The 18,166-nt window shown below is 44.8% G+C and overlaps 1 protein-coding gene across 1 annotated transcript in view; it reads left to right on the plus strand.

Annotated features, from left to right (window-relative positions):
- KLHL4 (kelch like family member 4) overlaps positions 1-18,166 on the plus strand; it is a 56,877-nt gene that overhangs the window by 7,071 nt on the left and 31,640 nt on the right.

The following is an 18,166-nucleotide window of genomic DNA, read 5'->3' on the forward strand; positions in this document are numbered from 1 at the left end:
CTTGTTCCCTCTTCTGGCTCCTATAGTGCACCAAATTCTGCTCTAGAGTTTTCTGAGCCCCCAGGAGCAAGAAGGAAAAATAGGAAAGTCCAGTGAGCAAAACTCAATTAATAAGAACACAAGAAGAGCTCTTCTGGGTCACACCAGCATCCTATGCTCTTCATTGTGCAATCCTAACTTGCGCTGCAACTGGCAGGCCTGTGGACCTGCACTGTATCCGGCACATGTTGGGCTGTCTGAGACTTGGCCTGAGGCAAAGGGAAAAAAAATTCTCCTTACGCCAGGGAGAGCCGCAGCGGCCTCAATGGGTTACTTGGATCTGCGCCACCTAATAAGCATCTCCTCCCCACCTTCCCCATGCCCCCTGACCCCCGCGCTGGCTGAGCTTGGCCGGCACAGACTTACCTTCTGTTGATGCAGTGGAGGCTGGATGCAGCCTCTGCAGACCAGTGCAACTCCATGCACCAGCCCAGCTGACTCCTAAGGAGATGCAAATGTGCTTGACGGCATGTCTCCTGGGCTGGCACAAGTTAGGATTGCGCTCTCAGTGGCCCAAGATTTCCTGCTGTCTCAAGTGCTATGAAAAATGTCTGGAGATGTACCAGCTTCTGCCACTCTAGCCCACCAATTTCCTCTCTTTCATACTCACGCTTCATCCCCTCTTCCTTTTCCAGTAGGGAGTGGGATGAGAAGCAGTGAATGGACAGATGGGGGGAGTAGGCACTCTATGCCAATCTGCTGCCTGTTTGCCGTCCTCCTCAGTTGGTTTCATAGATGGGCCGGTCTGGCCCTGCTCAGTGGCCAACCAGATGCCCACAGTGGCCAACCAGATGCCCACAGATGTGGGATACAAGGAGAAGGGAAGGTGCTAATTCTTCTCTGCTCTTTGTGCCCCTCTCTCCTTATTGTCAGCATCAGGCATTCAGTGCTGTTTAAATTTCAAGTCACATCTGCATTTTCTATGCAGATGACATTGAACTGGACTGGTAAGTAGCAATGTAAGCTTATTTCATGCTCACACAATGGCTTCCAATCAACATTGCCTAAATAAGGTCAGGGTTGACCATACAGAGAATCATTAAACTGCCTCCGAGTGGGCAGACTTTGGGTGCAAGATTGACAAGGTGATAAAGCAAACATATGCCTTCTAAAAAGAAGGTGGGATTGATGCGGAGGCTTTAGCATATGTTCCTCACCCTCCATCACCAATCAAAACAGTGATTTATTAAGAACTTTCATGATCTAACACAATTTAAAAAAAATACTTTGCAGAAGAATAAAGTTAGAACAAAACCATAAAGGTTTGGAAAAAAAAACAGATACGTAGACCTTTAGGGTATAAAAAATTGGCATGATAAAGTCTTTAAGTAATTAAATTATGTCCCTGTTGTTACAGGTTAGGACCTCTGCAAAATGAAGGAAATAATTACCTTCTGTTTTCAGTCAGATAAGTGGGCAGATAAGGATTAAGCAAGAAGATAAGAGGTGGGAAGGAGGGGTATGTTTGTGTGTGTCAGCTGGCCAGGGACTCAGAGAATACCTTGAAGGTGGTTGTTAGTTGTGAAGAAGATTCCCTGGGCCTCCTAATGCCTTATAAGGCAGGGCTTTTCAAAGTGGGGCTTTGCGACACCCCAGCCTGAAGGCCCTGGCCTCTGCCCCCTTAAGGGGCGGGGGCAGCGAAGAGGCAGGGAGGAAGCTGCAGGGACTGGGATGTACTCACCAGTCCCTGCAGCAGCGTCCTGGGCCTGCGGGAAGCCCTGCAGGAGTGTCTGCTGGGCTCCCCAGCCTGCGGAAAGTGAAAGTGGAGCAATTGCACTCCACTTCCAGTTTTGCGGGATCCTGGGGATCATGTCGCTGCCTTCCCCCACCCCGCTGCCTCCGTCCCCTCCGCTGCAAGCACTTACTGCGACTTTCAAACTCCCAGAGAGTTTGAAAACCGCAGTTATAAGGCATTAAAAACGTTACTTCCAGTTTTTTCAGAAAAAAATGCAAGTGACTTTTTTTTTAAAAAACTCTAAGAGTCAGTCTGAACCTGTCAGAGGCTGAGCGAATGTGTGTGGCCTCTGCTGGGATCAGAAGACCCTCCGGAGGGGGCCCTCAGGGGAGCCCCACAGACCCAATCTGCTGATAAGTGAAACCACGAATATGGGATCTGGGAAAACTAAGAGCCCTCCCATACCTTAACAGTTGCTGTTAGGCATGTGGAAGATTTTCATTTTTCCATTTCATCACTCCATTCATTTTTTTATTAAACACTTTATTCATTTGTTAAATTATATTTCTTTTTTTGTTAAATGAGATCTTGCTTCTAGTATGGCATCAGCAAGCTCCCCTCCCACCTTTTCCTTTCTTTTTTTTAGAGCAGGTGGTGGCAGAGCTCCATTCCAGGGGACCTCACTGCCTTCCTCCAGTAATCACACCTTCAGATTCTTGCTTTTCTCTTGGCTGCTGAACCCTTTTTCTTCAGCTGTCATGTCACTGGCTTCCTCTTTCTTCACTGTCATCTAAACTGCCCCTCGCAGGGTTTTTAGAACATTTCACGTATTGTGATGCATCTTCCACTAACATGCCCTACTTCTTTGACCTAAAACCCACCAGCCTCAGTGTTCCCATGACTGTCCCCTTCCTTCATGTCCCTGGTAGGTTTTATGAATTTTTTTTCCTTACCAAACTATCCTTTTGCTTCCCCTCCAAAGCTGCACTATTTGCCAACATTCTGTGCTGTCACTTTCCCTTCTACAACATCAAGAAGTTCAGCCAATGGCTGCATTTTATAAGCCCTAAGCAACAGGCAATTCTTAGACTATGTGTTAGGTTATGTTGTTGGCAACCTTCAGTCTCGGAAGACTATGGTGTCACGCTCTGAATGGTGGTTCTGGGTGTCCTCTCCAGTGCGCGAAGCCTGGGTAAAGTATGTATGGAGGATAGGCTGTTACCCATGCAGCAAATCCCCCCTCTCCACGTCGCTGAAATGGTCCAATGGAAAGGCAGAAGCCAATACGGTTGGTTCCAGCAGCGTTGCAGGAGTTGCCAGAACGTGACTGTGTTCAACCATGAACTGCCTCAGAGACTCCGACTCCAGATTTTGCCTCGAGGTTGACTCCTGAAGCCTTTTCCATAACTGGAGGTAGCCACAAGGCAGTGGAGGTTTGGGATCAGAGTTTTCCTTCTCTCAGATGAGCTGCCTTCCCAGGCTGAAGAGTCCCACCTACCCGGTGGCTGTTTAGTTGCCTCAGCCAAACTGAGGGCCTATTCTTATCCCCAGCCCCCAGGGGATAAGTTCCCCCCCCCAGGTTATGTAAATCTGTCATTTCTGTGTGATTGGCAAGATGGCCTTTTGGGGAAGCCTTTCGACTGTAAAAAGGGGGGGCAAGCAGAATATTCTTTATATGGGAATGTTTTGCATTCAGGCAGTTTATTTCTTCTTTTCTTTGGCCCTCTTGTGCCTAATGTTAGACATTTCTGGTTTAAAGCCACTATGCTCTGAATCAGATTTTACATTTGATCATATTACACTCAGTAGGGAAATCCGTTTAGAAGGAACTTAAATTATATATCATAGTTCCTTGTTATAAGCAGCAAAAATTGGCTGTAGCTGTTACCTAAGGGAGAAGCAAGAGCTAGTTATCAGTATGGAAGTGGCCTTTAAGTAAAGGTTGTGAAATGCAATTTCAGTGAAATGCAGAGGTATTAAGAGAAGTCGTTGGTACTCCCATTTCAGGCTCCCTATCACTGGATGCTGTGCACACACTAGACCGGGGGTGCTCAATAGGTGGATCGCGATCTACCGGTAGATCGCGAGGCAAAATGAGTAGATCGCGGAGTGCCGAACCCCCTTCAGGTGCCTCTGGGAGGAAACGCCGGGAGTAAGGCCCATTGTACTCAATGGGGCTTACTCCCAGGTAAGTGTGGCTAGGATTGCAGCCTCACAGCCTAATCCTAGGCATGTCTACTCAGGAGTAAGTCCTGTTATACTCAGTGGGGCTCAAGGTACACCAACATACATTGTACACATAAATGTTATATGTTATGATGGTGCGAACATTGTAAAAAAAACTCTGGTAGATCTCCGGGCCTTGCTGGGTTTCAAAGTAGCTCTCGAGCCAAAAAAGTGTGAGCACCCCTGCACTAGACATTAATTTGTGTGTGTGTGTGTGTGTGTGTGTGTGTGTGGTCCATATGATCAATCTGCCTTTTACTGAATCAGATGGCCTATTTCAGTGGACTTCAACCTTTTTTGGGCCACAACCCCAATAAATAAATAATGAGACTGGGGGCCCACTGCCGATCCCGCCTCCCTCTCAGGACCCAGTGTACCCACCCCTGCTCCTGTTGCCACCCACTTCCACCTAACTTGTTTCCCCCCTACCTCTTGGGTCTTCACAATAACCCTGGAAGGTAGCGGCCTCACAGGGCCAGAATTAGGAGCTGTGGGGCAAAACAGCGAGAAGAGGCTGTGTAGGAACTCAGTTTTGATAAGACAGGACTGTTATTGGAGTGGATCAAGGCCTTCTTTTGCACAGGCTTTGAAAGGCTACCATGACCCCCCTCACCAATGAGGCTTTGCAGCCTCATTGGAGTTGCAACTGACAGGTTGAAGAACACTGACCTTTTTAGCTCAACATTGTCTTCCTGAACTCTGCCCAAGGTTTCAAACCAGGGTCTTTCCCTACCTGGTGAAATCAGGACCTTCTACATGCAAAGAAGGTGCTCTGCTCCTGAGCTCTGTTCCTGTTGAACAGCAGTCCTAACCAGCTACCAGGCAGCTACCAGGAAGCCATTCTCTCCACTGTGTGATTCCAATCACACAATGGAGAGAATGGCTTCCTGGTAGCTGCCCATGATCCAGGTGAGATGATTTAGCATCTTCGCTTGAAGTATCTGTTGGCACTTTAAATCCTGGCAGAAGTACATTGCATTGCCTTATGTTATCATGGACTCCTGGATTCCAATAGGATTATCAGGAACTAGGAATATGTCCTATTTTAGTGAGCTAAATTGTACTGTCAGCCTCTGAATTTTCTACATGTACAGAAAGGAACATAGAGATGGGAGGAGGGAGACCAAAGAAAAGTAACTCAATGTATGGACAGATGATTTCCTGATATGCACTGAGATGCATTTTTAAATCCTCCCCTCAGAAGAAATAAGTGCTACCCAGAGAAATCAATAGAGATGTCCAGGATTTTAATATAGGGCAGCCAGTGTCTCCCCCACAGACAGAGGCTACTAAGAAAGAGATATGATCTTGCTTTAACTCTGTTTTAGTAAATCTTTTAAAACAGCCATTGGTTACTTTTTGTGAAAAATGGCTTCTCAGACAAAGTCTGCTGACAATGTATGAAAAGTCAACGCAACCCTGATGGGATGACATCTGAGCAAGCTAAAGCAAAATATAGATTGTTTTCATAAAGGAATGGGAGGCACAACTGCAGAATCAACAGGAAATTGCATCACAGAGTATGCAGTTTTTGAATGGTATGAAAACAGTTGCTATAAAATTCTACTTTATAGAAGCATAGTCTAAAAGCACTTTAGAGCTAATGGACAATTAAAGGTCATTTTGCGGCTGAAATCATTGACTTCCCAACTATTTATGAGGAGATCGGCAGAGCCCATTAGCGGAGTGCGTTTCATGCTTTAGAAAGTTGTCCATGCCGTGCGCCATTAGATCAAACACAGCGCTTGAGCACAGGCTACCCCACAAGGTTAATATTTCCCTCGAAGGAAAATATCACAGGAAAAATAACTACTGCCATTTTTCTGCAAGTGTGATCATAAAATTTTCATTGGCTAGGAAATAAACTATCATTATCTTCTTCATTCTCTCCACATTGACAAGTGACACAAACACAAGGAGCGAGGTTCCAATGAGCTTTCTAAAATTGTTATTTGGTTTAAAAGAACACAAGACATCAAGTCAAAATATTCTATAGCAATTCCAGAAGAAGGGTTCTTTCTAAGAGGTGATGAATCACCTCTAGTGCAGTGGCTCCCAAATCTCTAAGCAACAGGACTCACTTTTTTAAACAACACTCTTATCAGGACCCACCTAGGTTTGCCAGACTTTTTTTTTAAAGGAGAAAGAAAGAAAGAAAGAAAGCAAATTTTATTTATTTATATTAACAATCAGAAGAAAGACCTTCAAATATTTATCTCCCTATATTTACACATGCTTGCGAACTTCAGGAGCTCAACTCATTGCAGGGCAATTAGCAGTTATCTTGCAAACTGCAGGAGCAGAGCTCTTTGCCAGGTAATTAGCAGCTACAGTATCTGATTTTTGAATAGCTTCAGGGCATGAGGCAAGTGGCTATCTGATCTTTCCATCACCCTTTGGTGACCCACCAAAAATCAGGTCCTGACCCACAGTTTGAGAACTACTTCTCCAGTGTGTTCCAATTTTGTGAATGGACATTTCTATGATTCTGAATACATTTGCAGACTGGTTTCAGGACACTTGAGGCCAAAAAAGCAACCTAAAAAAAATCTAAATAGAATACGTACATAAATGGGTTTGATACAAAAAAACAAACATAAGAGAAAAACAGTCTCATTTGCAATGTGAAAGCAAATTGGTTGAGATTTGGTGGCTTACTACAAGCCTGTCCCAATAAGTATGGGATAATAACTCATTTATTTTCAGAGTCATAGCTTGGCTGTTGTATTAAAACTTATGAATGACTTGAAATTGTGCACTTGCCAATTTTAGTTCAACCACATTATTTCTGTCTCTGTTGGTATGATGGTGTAATTTCCTTGGGATAAGGAAGCACTGGAAACTTGAGGCATTTTTAAAATACTTGTTGTATTTATATGCAAGCAGGGGAAACACCCACTCCGAACAATACAGAAGAGAAATGAGAAGTTTCAAAGACACACCTTCAGGATGAGCAAACGCCAGCTACAAACTCATTGTTCAGTCTCTCTTTGTCTTGGTCTCATCCAAAGCAGCCAAGTGCTCTCTCTCTCTCTCTCTCTCTCTCTCTCTCTCTCTCTCTCTCTCACATACACACACACACACACACACACACACTCACACACACACACACCCCTACACAGCTCTCACTTAGGTTGAGAGGTGCGCCACTTTCTCCAGGTTGATGGGCATCTCATTTCACAAAGACATCCTCAGCTATCAGGAGATCCCATTCTTCAGCATTTACTGCCATTGATGAAACACCCACCAAACATCCTGCGCTATTAATCAACAATTCATCTCATACAAGGAATGCTCAACCATCCATTCGTCTTCCACTTTTTTTCCTGTTCTCTAGCCCAATTCTGTTGTGGCAGAGCCAACAACAACAACAACAACAACAACAACAACAACAACAATATTATTACAGGTATTTATATATCGCCTTTCTTGGTCTTTATTCAAGACTTTATTCAAGGCGGTTTACATAGGCAGGCTTATTAAATCCCCGTAGGGATTTTTACAATTTGAAAGAATGTTCTATCTTACAAGAACCACAACATTCAGGTGTTACTTTCTTGATCTGGCCGCACATTCTGGCCTCCATCCCCCCACGCTCAGAGCAGATGGAATTGCTCGGCTTCAGCTTGTCAGCTGCTTCAAGGTCGCACGGTGCCGGTGGCCTCGAACAGGCGACCTTCGGATGTTATCTTCAGGCAAATGGAGGCTCAACCCTCTAGACTAGACCTCCTGCCCAACAACAACCTTCTTAACAAATTCCCCTTTCTCCCCTCCTTGCACACCCAGCTGAATCAGGGCCCAATCCTATCCAATTTTCCAGTGCAGGTGCAACTGTGCTAATGGGGCATGCACTGCATCTTGTAGTGGGGCAGCAGTCACAGAGGCCTCCTTAAGGTATGGGAACATTTGTTCCCTTACCATGGGGCTGCATTGTAGTTGCACCGGGGCTGGAAAATTGGATAGGATTGGGTCCTCAGACATTTCGTAGTTCCTTAAACCACCTATGAAATGTGAACCAGGGAACCATGATTTAACAAATGATTTGACATCTTGGTTTGTTAAGATCATGTAAACCCCAGTGGCTGGTTTAGCTATCATGAAAAACTGGTTTAAGAAATCAGGAAGTCTCCAATTCAGCAGATGGTGCAAAAGAGGAGGTAAGGTTCACGCTAGCTTATTACAGGTTGTTGGATCTCTCTCTCTCTCTCTCTCTGTGTGTGTGTGTGTGTGTGTGCGCGCACCTGTCTGCCTGTGTTCCTTCTTTCTTAGTCACTCTTTAATTTCTCCTTTGGAAACTGCAAAAAAGTAGAGTGATGCTACCATTGGGCTGACCCACTATAGCTCAGGGTGTGACCTGGTTGTGAACCATGGTCACAAGGATAAAAAGTAGTGTGCATTATGGGACAACTGTTTTTACACATTTTCATCCTGCTGAACAAATCTGAGGATGATTATATTTGCTGATGGAAGTACTGAGGCCAAGAGGCTTGCCTAGGGTCAACCTAATAAGCTCAGAGCAAAGGTGAAATTTGAGCCAAGGTTGTTTTCTGATTTGCAGCTCAGTCCCTGAGGCCGCAGTCCTATACACATTTACTCCATTGCACTCAGGGGAACTGACTTCTGTGCAGACATGCCCAAGATTGTGTTGTGTTAGCCTCAATGTCAACTAACTCACCTCTTCTCTTTTGATACCAAATATAATCTCCTGTGTCACTTAGACCACAGTGTGAAGGTATCGCTGGGACATTAGGTTGCTTCCCTGTTTCTACGGAAACGACCGTTTCTAATTATGGTGGGCCTTTCTGACAGTTTATGCAAAACAGCATCTTGCTTTAGGACAAGAACATCGTGCTGCTCACGTTCTCAGTATCTGTTAACTGAATCCTCGCTGGCTCCCAGGTGCGCAATTACTGGTGGTCTGCAGCAATTGGCTTTCTTGTAGAAATGTTTTATTAACAAACCTCAGCTGGGCATGCAGTGAAACTGCGTGTGCTAAAAGCTGGCAGTCCAGTATTGTATCTGTTGCCTCCTTTAAAGAGAATGAATCCAAAACTGGAACCATACAAAGAAGATTGATACAAAGAATTGTGGGAATAGTTAAGAGGGAGAACGATACTGTTAGAGGTAGCAACAGAGAGATCAATGGCACAATCCTAACCCATGTTCCAGCACTGACATAAGGGCAATGCACTAAAGTTGTCAAGGCACACCATTAGTTGTTGGACAATTGACAAGGCAACACTGCATTGCCAGCAGGGGACTCACATCCACCAATAGCTGTCATAATCGTAGAGCCATTGCTTATTTGATTTCTCTGTAAACCACTTTGTGAACTTTTTGTTGAAAAGCGGTATATAAATACTGTTAATAAATAATTAATAATAGTATAAGTGACCCTCCCCCAAACTCCAGAAGTAAGTCCCATCAAGTAGAATGGGACTTACTTTCTGGTAAGCATGCATAGGATTGTACTTTAAAGCTATAATCCAACAGTTTTCAACAACCAGTATTCCAGGGCACATTGGTGTGCCACAAATGATTCACAAGTGTGCTATGGGAGTTTGAGGGAAGGTCATTTATTAGTAGACCATTGGGAGGTGTGAGTCCCTTGTTAGCAGCACGGTGTGCCTTGTCAACTGCCAAAAAACAGATGGTATGTCTTGACAATTTTAGTGCCTTGTCAGTGTGCTGTGAGATGAAAAGGGTTGAAAATCACTGCTATAATTCTATATCCCAGGGGTTCCCAATGTGTATTGCAATGGCTTAGGGTGTTGTCACACATTAACAGGGGTGCTACAGGTTATCCCCAGTTGCCCATCCAACTTGTTCCTTCCCGGCTTCACCATCTTGGAGCTCTCTGAATTTCATGAGATTCAAGATATTGGCACTAAAATCTCACATGATTTGGGTACCATCGTTTTGGCTGTCACAAAATATCATGAGATTTGGGTGTCACCATCTTGGACCTCATGAGGTTTCATGATATCCAAGGTAGTGGTGCTTGTCTGAGCTGGGAAGAAGAGGCTGTGGGGGCGTAGTGAGACACTCACAACCACTGCTATATCTCCTTGTCTGGGAATAAGCCCCAATGAACTCAGCAGGGCTTGCTTCTGAGTAGACATGCATAGGCTTGTGCTGTAAGAAGTGAACTTTCCAGTTAGACTAATAAAGAGAATACTCAGTTATATCTATTGGGAAAAAAAATGGATATTTTTGCTTTATGTGAACTATGCTGCCCTTTCACTTTCAGTAATCTAATACGTAAGATAAAGCTCAAGCTGATCCCTCCAAGATGCACAAAACATCAACTACAGGTCATTCCTCTTTATCCCCTGGGCTTCTGTTCTGGAACCCCCAGAGGGTAAAAAAAATCAGTGGATACCAAATCAGTGGAAAAATAGCTCTAAAGACCCACTTCCAGATTTCTTGCTCCTCTATTGTCACCCCAGAATGCATTGGTATAGACACTATACTGCATTCAGCCACTAAATGGGGTGAATAATGGAATCTAATGGAATGAAATTATAATTATTTAACAGCATGAAGGTAGGAAATGGGATTTTGGTGCTTTTTTCCGTGTTACAAGGCATTTAAAGGCGAACCCTGGAATCAGTAGTGAGTCTAATTAGTGGATACCAAGGGCCCAATCCTATCTAACTTTCCAGTGCTGGTGCAGTTGTGGCAGCAGGGTGTGTGCTGCATCCTGTGGTGGAGTGGCAATCACTGGAATCTTGTCAAGGTATGGGTCCTTCCGCGTTGCCTTACCATAGGGCTGCATTGTGGCTACAGAGCTGGAAAGTTGGATAGGATTGGGTCCTAAATCAGTGGATACAGAGGTCCTACCTGTATACAATAAAAAAAACAACACCTAAATAAATACTACATAAAAATGCAAAGATTAAGAAACATAACCAGCAGCAAGCCATCATAATAAAAGAATAAGAGAGCACACACAAATAAAATGCAAACAGCAATTTAAAAAAATCCACCATAAAACCAGCAGATATTCAGTACTAAAACAACCCTAATAAAACTCAGAAGGCTTATATAAAAAAAATATTTCAAGTCCTCCTGCTAAAAGACTTTCTAAAGAGGAAACACTTCTTTACCATAAGACAAGGGAATTCCATAAAGAAGGTGCCAGCACTAAGAAGCCCGTATTTCTTGCCGCCACATTCCTACCTCTGTAAACAATAGCAAATCTAAAAGGATATTAATCAGCTAAACATTATGGAATGAGCTGTCATACAAACCGGGCACAATGTTTTTGTTGGAAAAAGACGGTTCTTTCTCTAACAATGAGCAACTCTAAAAACACTAAACCATAATAATAGGTATCCTCGGCATCCTCCAGGATGCATCATCCAGGTGATGCATCATCACCTGATGATCCAGGATACATCATCACCTGATGATGATCCAGGATCGTGCAAGGAAAGCGCCTTACAGGTAGACCACAGCTGCGATACAAGGACATCTGCAAGAGGGATCTGAAGGCCTTAGGAGTGGACCTCAACAAGTGGGAAACCCTGGCCTCTGAGCGGCCCGCTTGGAGGCAGGCTGTGCAGCATGGCCTTTCCCAGTTTGAAGAGACACTTGGCCAACAGTCTGAGGCTAAGAGGCAAAGAAGGAAGGCCCATAGCCAGGGAGACAGACCAGGGACAGACTGCACTTGCTCCCAGTGTGGAAGGGATTGTCACTCCTGGATTGGCCTTTTCAGCCACACTAGACGCTGTGCCAGAACCACCTTTCAGAGCGCGATACCAGAGTCATTCGAGACTGAAGGTTGCCAACAAGAATAATAGGTAAGTGCAGTAAAGCCTGTTACAGAATGGCCACGAATTGACTTGGCAGCTTCAATGCAATATGCCTTAAAGGATCTTTCTGAGCTATGAAGGAAAACCTATTACAGATGAATTTCAAAATTCATGTCCTGGATGCAAATGCGCCCTGATTCTTGCTCACATTGGGCCATCCATTTGGCAAGTCATTTTCCTGCCATCACTCTTGCCTAAATCAGATATTAAAATGTATAAGCAATTGCTAAATAAATAAGATTAATTGCAAAAGCAATTATTGTAGAGCAGCTGGGTGAACAATTACTGAATCTAGTATAATTAGACCGGCAGCACACGACCACTGCAAATAAATCAGGTCCACTGGCACCACCTCTGCTCTTCAGGATTTGTGCAGTGGGTCCCTAGTTACAATAATTCTTCTGCTTTCCATAGCCTTTGGACTTGGACAACTAATCAAGTCATAATTGGCTATTTACCTGACAAGCACACAAGATTATTAGTATTTCAGAGCAATGCGCACAGCTTTAATTTGTTATCATGCATGTGAAACGACCTCTTCTGGGATGCTTGGGTGCATAATGAGAATATTATTTATAAGGTCGCAGTTGCCAAATGGTTGCAAATGCTTAGTGTGAGCTGCCTTCAATGGTGATTCTATAATCCGGGCTTCTCAAACTTTATATACCCTCCGTCAGGCACAGCAGTCATTTGAACCTGCTACAAGCCTTGAATTCCTTCAGGGCTATCTGTCTGCTTGCCCTTCATTTCACTGCTGAACCCAGATCACAAGGAAGGCATGAAGACAACAGCCCTCCTCCTCCTCCTCCTGCTGTTCCTATTCAAGCAGTATTTAGCAGCACATAGTGGTAAGCAGTCTTACAGCCTCGTCTTATGCCTGGGCAGTGCTGTCCTTGCATGTGCTGCACAGGCAACAGCCATCGCAAAAGTGACGCAAAGCACTTCATGATGACCCAGCTGTAGTTGCTGCTGGTACTGAGGCTGGTGTGGGCAGGCGCCAGCCTCTTGCACCAGTGGAAGAGAGAGCAGCAGTCAGATGGGGTAAGTGCACCTCCTATGGATGGAGGAACGAAGGTGGCAAGAGGATGTAGAGTTAGAACTAGAACCAGAGGGTACAAACTGCAAGAGAGGAGATTTCAATTAGACATCAGGAAAAAATTCCCGATGGTAAGGGCGGTTCGGGAGTGGAACAGATTGCCGAGAGAGGTGGTGGACTCTCCCTCACTGGAGATCTTCAAGCAGAGGCTCAACAAGCACCTGTTGGAGATGCTCTAAGAGGATTTCCTGCCTAAGGCAGGGGCTTGGACTAGATGACCTATTAGACACCTTCCAACTCTATAATTCTATGATTCTGGAGGCAGGGAAAGGCAGCCTGGGGGCAATTCAGGCCTAGGTGGGGAGTGGGGATGACAGCAGAGGCTGGTGCCACATCCTCCCCCGCCGTCCTGCACCTGAAAGCCCTACACAGGTTACTCAAATCTGCACAAGTTATGGAGAATATACTGTCCACACACGCTACTATTATATGTGCAGAACTTGTAGAAAATCTAACAATGAATATTAATGCAGTTCAAGATCAGATATCAAATTATGATTACGTTACACCTGATACGGTTTCTTTCTGAGACAGCAAAGAGGAGAATGATTGGACCCTTGGATCTGAGTGGCATGTAAAATACAACACTCTGTAGAGCAGCTCCCTTCTTCCTGATTTAGGTCTCTTGGTATTCCTGCTTCATAAATACAAACTAGCTTGCTATTTTCTGAACCATGCAACAAGACAGCTAGTCGTGGCAAAATGGCTCATTTTAATCCCAAACTCATAAAAACAACCCAGAGATGATAAATGAAAATGATTTTCCAGACCTAGCATCATACAAGTTTTCATTAATGTTACATGAGTTCCCCTTTATGTTGGAGACATAAAATTACCTGCAGAGGACATTTTCACAGACAGCAAAAAATATTTTGCAAAAAGAGAAAAAACAGTCAGTTCCTGGCTATGTCTCTCTCCCCCCCCCCAGAGGCATTGCATTTTTTTTATTTTTATGTTTCTATCCCGTATCTTCCAAACTGCCATCGGTTAGATTTAATCTACACTTTATGCAGAATCAGTGGTAAGCTCAGGTGCTGGAATTTTGGAGTCTTCTACATCAGGCTGGAGGCGGGAAGCTATAGTTTATTTAGAGCTCAATCCTAACCTGTGCTGGATCAGGCAGGCTGATGAACCTGCACTGTATCCAGTGCAGGTTTGGTGCAGACTGGGGTGCAATTTGGAGTGAGGGGATTTTCTTCCCCTTACCCTGAGAAACACCCTAGGAAGCTGCATGAGGCTACTTGAATCTGTGCCCGCAAATTTCATGGGTGTATATCCAATTGCTCTACGTAACACTGCTTGGGGGTTAGGGGGTTCAGGGATGCAGGTTAGGTTCTGGCCTGCACAACTGTGGCCAATCCTACCCCCCCCCTCAGGCCCAATTCGCTCCCCAGGTTGCCCTTCCCTGCCCTAAAATGGTCCCTCACCACCTCCATTTCTGTCTCCCCTGTCTTCTTCCACCCCCTGTGCCAGCCTGCCGGGGGCCGCACAAACTTACCCTGTCCCAGCACAAGTCTGGCTTCTCTATGCCAGCACATTTCCATTTGCTGGCCTAGCCTACTCTGCAAACAGTGGCACCTCTAGAGGGATTAAGGGGTGCAGGCCGCACCAGGTGACACACACAGGGGTTGATACCACTGCCGGCCAAAAATTTTTAAATCTTGGTATTTTTGAATAATACCATCATGTTATTTATCATTCAATTTCATTTAAAATTCAATGAAGCAAACCGCATTGAAATATCTCTATTCTATCAAAAGTTGTAGCCAAAAAACCCATGGGGGTAGGGCAATGGTGCCCAGTACCTGCCCACTGCATGGGAGGAGGTTCATCATGGGGCAACGCACTGGCCTTCCGCATCTGGTGACACAAACCCCAGTGACGCCAGTGATTGCAAACGTGCTTTACGCCTTGTTCACTTTGGTTCACTTAGGAACCAACTCAAGGCCGCATTAGGATTGCATTGCCCAATAATTATTTCAATTCTCTCCCATACAAAAATTTCCTGTGCAATTTCAGCAGCTGTTTGCCCCTGAATCCCCGTTGCAGAGGGGCAGAGATGGGAGAGGAGCCTGCCTTCATCTCCTACTTGTATGAAGAAGGATGTTGGATTTGATGAGTGTTGGACTTTGAGCCAGAAAGACGCTTCTGATGTTCTTATGGGCCAAGGGCAGAGGAGCTTGTCATGATTCCTGGGCAAGCTGACTATTAATCATGCCACAAAGTTTTGTTACAAGGGAGAGTGCTGTGAAGATGCAGCTTCAAAGAAACAGGCAAGCCAGAGCGAATTGCCATTTCTACTCCATTTTTGAAACAATCACGCCAACAGGATTAAAGAGGACACCCCCAGGACATTTTCTGCCCTGTGCACTAATTCTGGCTCTTGCATGTCGCCTTCTTCTGCCTGGAATGCAATGCCAGCAATTTGAAGCACTATTTACCTAATGGTCCCAATTTTTGAGCTCAGTCTCCCATATTTATCTTCTAACGCAGTAGCCTTTGCGGCATTCAAAGGCATATAATGAGTTTCCGTCAAATGCTCAGTTAGTGGCTGGCACTGAGGATAACTCATTTTGACGGAAAATAGGAAAGAGGGGGGAAGAGGGAGTCAGGCCTTCTCAATCAACTGCAGCAAATCTTTCAGGCTGTGCACAGATGATCATTTCTATACTTCAGTTGGACTGACTTTCCCCTTAGCACTACCATAATGTTACCTCTAATCAGCCACAGTAGTTTGATGGGGTACAAAATGGGGAACATATAGAGTAACTCTGTTTGACCCTGTCTTCCTCAAAGCAACAGTTTTCTAGTTTGACTTGGTAGCAGGTCTATGAAATTTACTAAACCAAGCAGAGGTAGTCTGGATCTGTCAGTTTCACATCCAAGGAAAAATTGCAAGAAAAAAAATGTTTTTGAATGATCTAAAGCAGGGGTCTCCAAACTTTTTGGCCAGAGAGCTGCATCAAATATCTGGTATGGTGTTGAGGGCCAGAAAAAAATTAAAACATAAAATTTTAATAAACAAATTAGAAATGGAACTTAGATGAGTGAATAAATGAATGAATGGGCTCATTCATTCAACCTCGCTGGACCTCAGAACACCCTGCAGACAAAACCAGAGCACAGCTCTGGTGGTGTTCAGTTGAGTGGGCTAGAGTCTTTCAGGGGACAAGAGGCTGGCTATGGGCCAGGCAGAGGCTGGCTGTGGGCCGCATCTGGCCCCCAGGCTGGGGTTTGGAGACCCCTGATCTAAAGCATCAGTTCTCAAACTGTGTGGGTTTGGGACAGTGGGTTGTGACCCAATTCTGGGTGGTTTATGAATCTGACAGGGTAGATTAGGGTATGTGCATCAAGGGTTAAACAAGCTGCTAATGGGGTGGGGGAAGCACTGCTGCCCAATCACCATCACCACCACACCCCTTGGCATTTATAAATCAAGCAGCAGTTCCTAGAGCCACTAAAAAGTTTGAGAACCACTGATCTAGAGTGTAGGTGCATATATTGCTAAAAGAAACATGGATTTGCTCGAAGAGTTATAAAAACCTGCAAGAACATAAGAAAAGTTCCACTGGATCAGGCCAAAGGCCCATCTAGTCCAGCTTCCTGTATCTCACAGTGGCCTACCAAAGGCCCCAGGGAGCACACCAGATAACAAGAGACCTCATCCTGGTGCCCTCCCTTGCATCTGGCATTCTGACATAGCCCAGTTCTGAGATCAGGAGGTTGCACATGCACATCATAGCTTGTAACCCATGATGGATTTTTCCTCCAGAAATTTGTCCAATCCCCTTTTAAAGGCATCTAGGCTAGATACCATCACCACATCCTGTGGCAAGGTGTTCCACATATTAACTACATGCTGAGTAAAGAAATATATATTTTTTTTTCTGCCCTAACTCTCCCAATTTCAGTGGATATTCCCTGGTTCTGGTGTTGTGTGAGAGGGAAAAAAGCATCTCTCTATCCACTCTGTCCATCCCGTGCATAATTTTGTATGTCTCAATTGTGTTCCCCCTCAGGCGTCTCTTTTCTAGACTGAAGAGGCCCAAACGCCGTAGCCTTTCCTCATAAGGAAGGTGCCCCAGAGACTAATCATTTTAGTCTCTCTCTTTTGTACCTTTTCCATTTCCACTATGTCTTTTTTGAGATGTGGTGACCAGAACCAGACACAATACTCCAAGTGTGGCCTTACCATCAATTTCTATATTATAATATTAACCGTTTTATTCTCAATACTTTTTCTCCCAAGTATAGAATTGGACTTCTTCACTGCCGCTGCACATTGGGTTGACACTTTCATCGACCTGTCCACCACCAACCCAAGATCTATCTCCTGATCTGTCACAGACAGCTCACAACCCATTAGCCTATATGTGAAGTTTTGATTTTTTGCCCCAATGTGCATTACTTGGCACTTACTTACATTGAAACTCATCTGCCATTTTGCGGCCCATTTTGCCAGTTTGGAGAGATCCTTCTGGAGCCCTTCACAATCTCTTCTGGTCTTCACCACTTGGAAAAGTTTGGTGTCGTCTGCAAACTTAGCCACTCACTGCTCAACCCTGTCTCCAGGTCATTTATAAACAGGTTGAAAAGCACCAGATCCTTAGGGCACACCGCTTTTCACCTCTCTCCATTGTGAAGATTGCCTATTGATATCCACTCTCTGTTTCCTGGTCTTCAACCAGTTCTCAATCCATGAGAGGAGCTGCCCTCTAATTCTCTGACTGTGGAGTTTCCTCAGTAGCCTTTGGTAAGGGACCGTGTCGAACACCTTCTGAAAGTCCAGATATATAATGTTCATGGGTTCGCCCACATCCACATGCCTGTTGACTTTTTCAAAGAATTCTAAAAGGTTTGTGAGGCAAGACTTACCCTTACAGAAGCCATGCTGATTCTCCATCAGCAAGGCTTGTTCGTCTATGTGTTTTGAGATTCTATCTTTGATGAGGCATTCCACCATCTTACCTGGAATAGACATTAGGCTGACTGGCCTATAGTTTCCCAGGTCCCCTTTCCTTCCCTTTTTAAAGACCAGTGTGACATTTGCTATCCTCCAATCCTCTGACATCATGGCTATTTTAAGGGACAAGTTGGCCTGGCAAGAACATGAGAGCTCCAAAAAGAACTCCTCCAAATCCCCCTCCCCCCAGAAAAGATCATCTGTACACAGACTGGGAACTTGTAGTGTATTTGATGTCAAACCTCATACTCCTGCTCAAATCACATGGGGCCCAATCCTATCCAATTTTCCAGTGCTGGTGCAGTTGTGCCAGTGGAGTGTGAGCTGTATGTATCCTGTGGTGGAGGGGC

This window comes from Tiliqua scincoides, chromosome 12, assembly GCF_035046505.1.
Source record: "Tiliqua scincoides isolate rTilSci1 chromosome 12, rTilSci1.hap2, whole genome shotgun sequence".
NCBI classification, from domain to species: Eukaryota; Metazoa; Chordata; class Lepidosauria; order Squamata; family Scincidae; genus Tiliqua; species Tiliqua scincoides.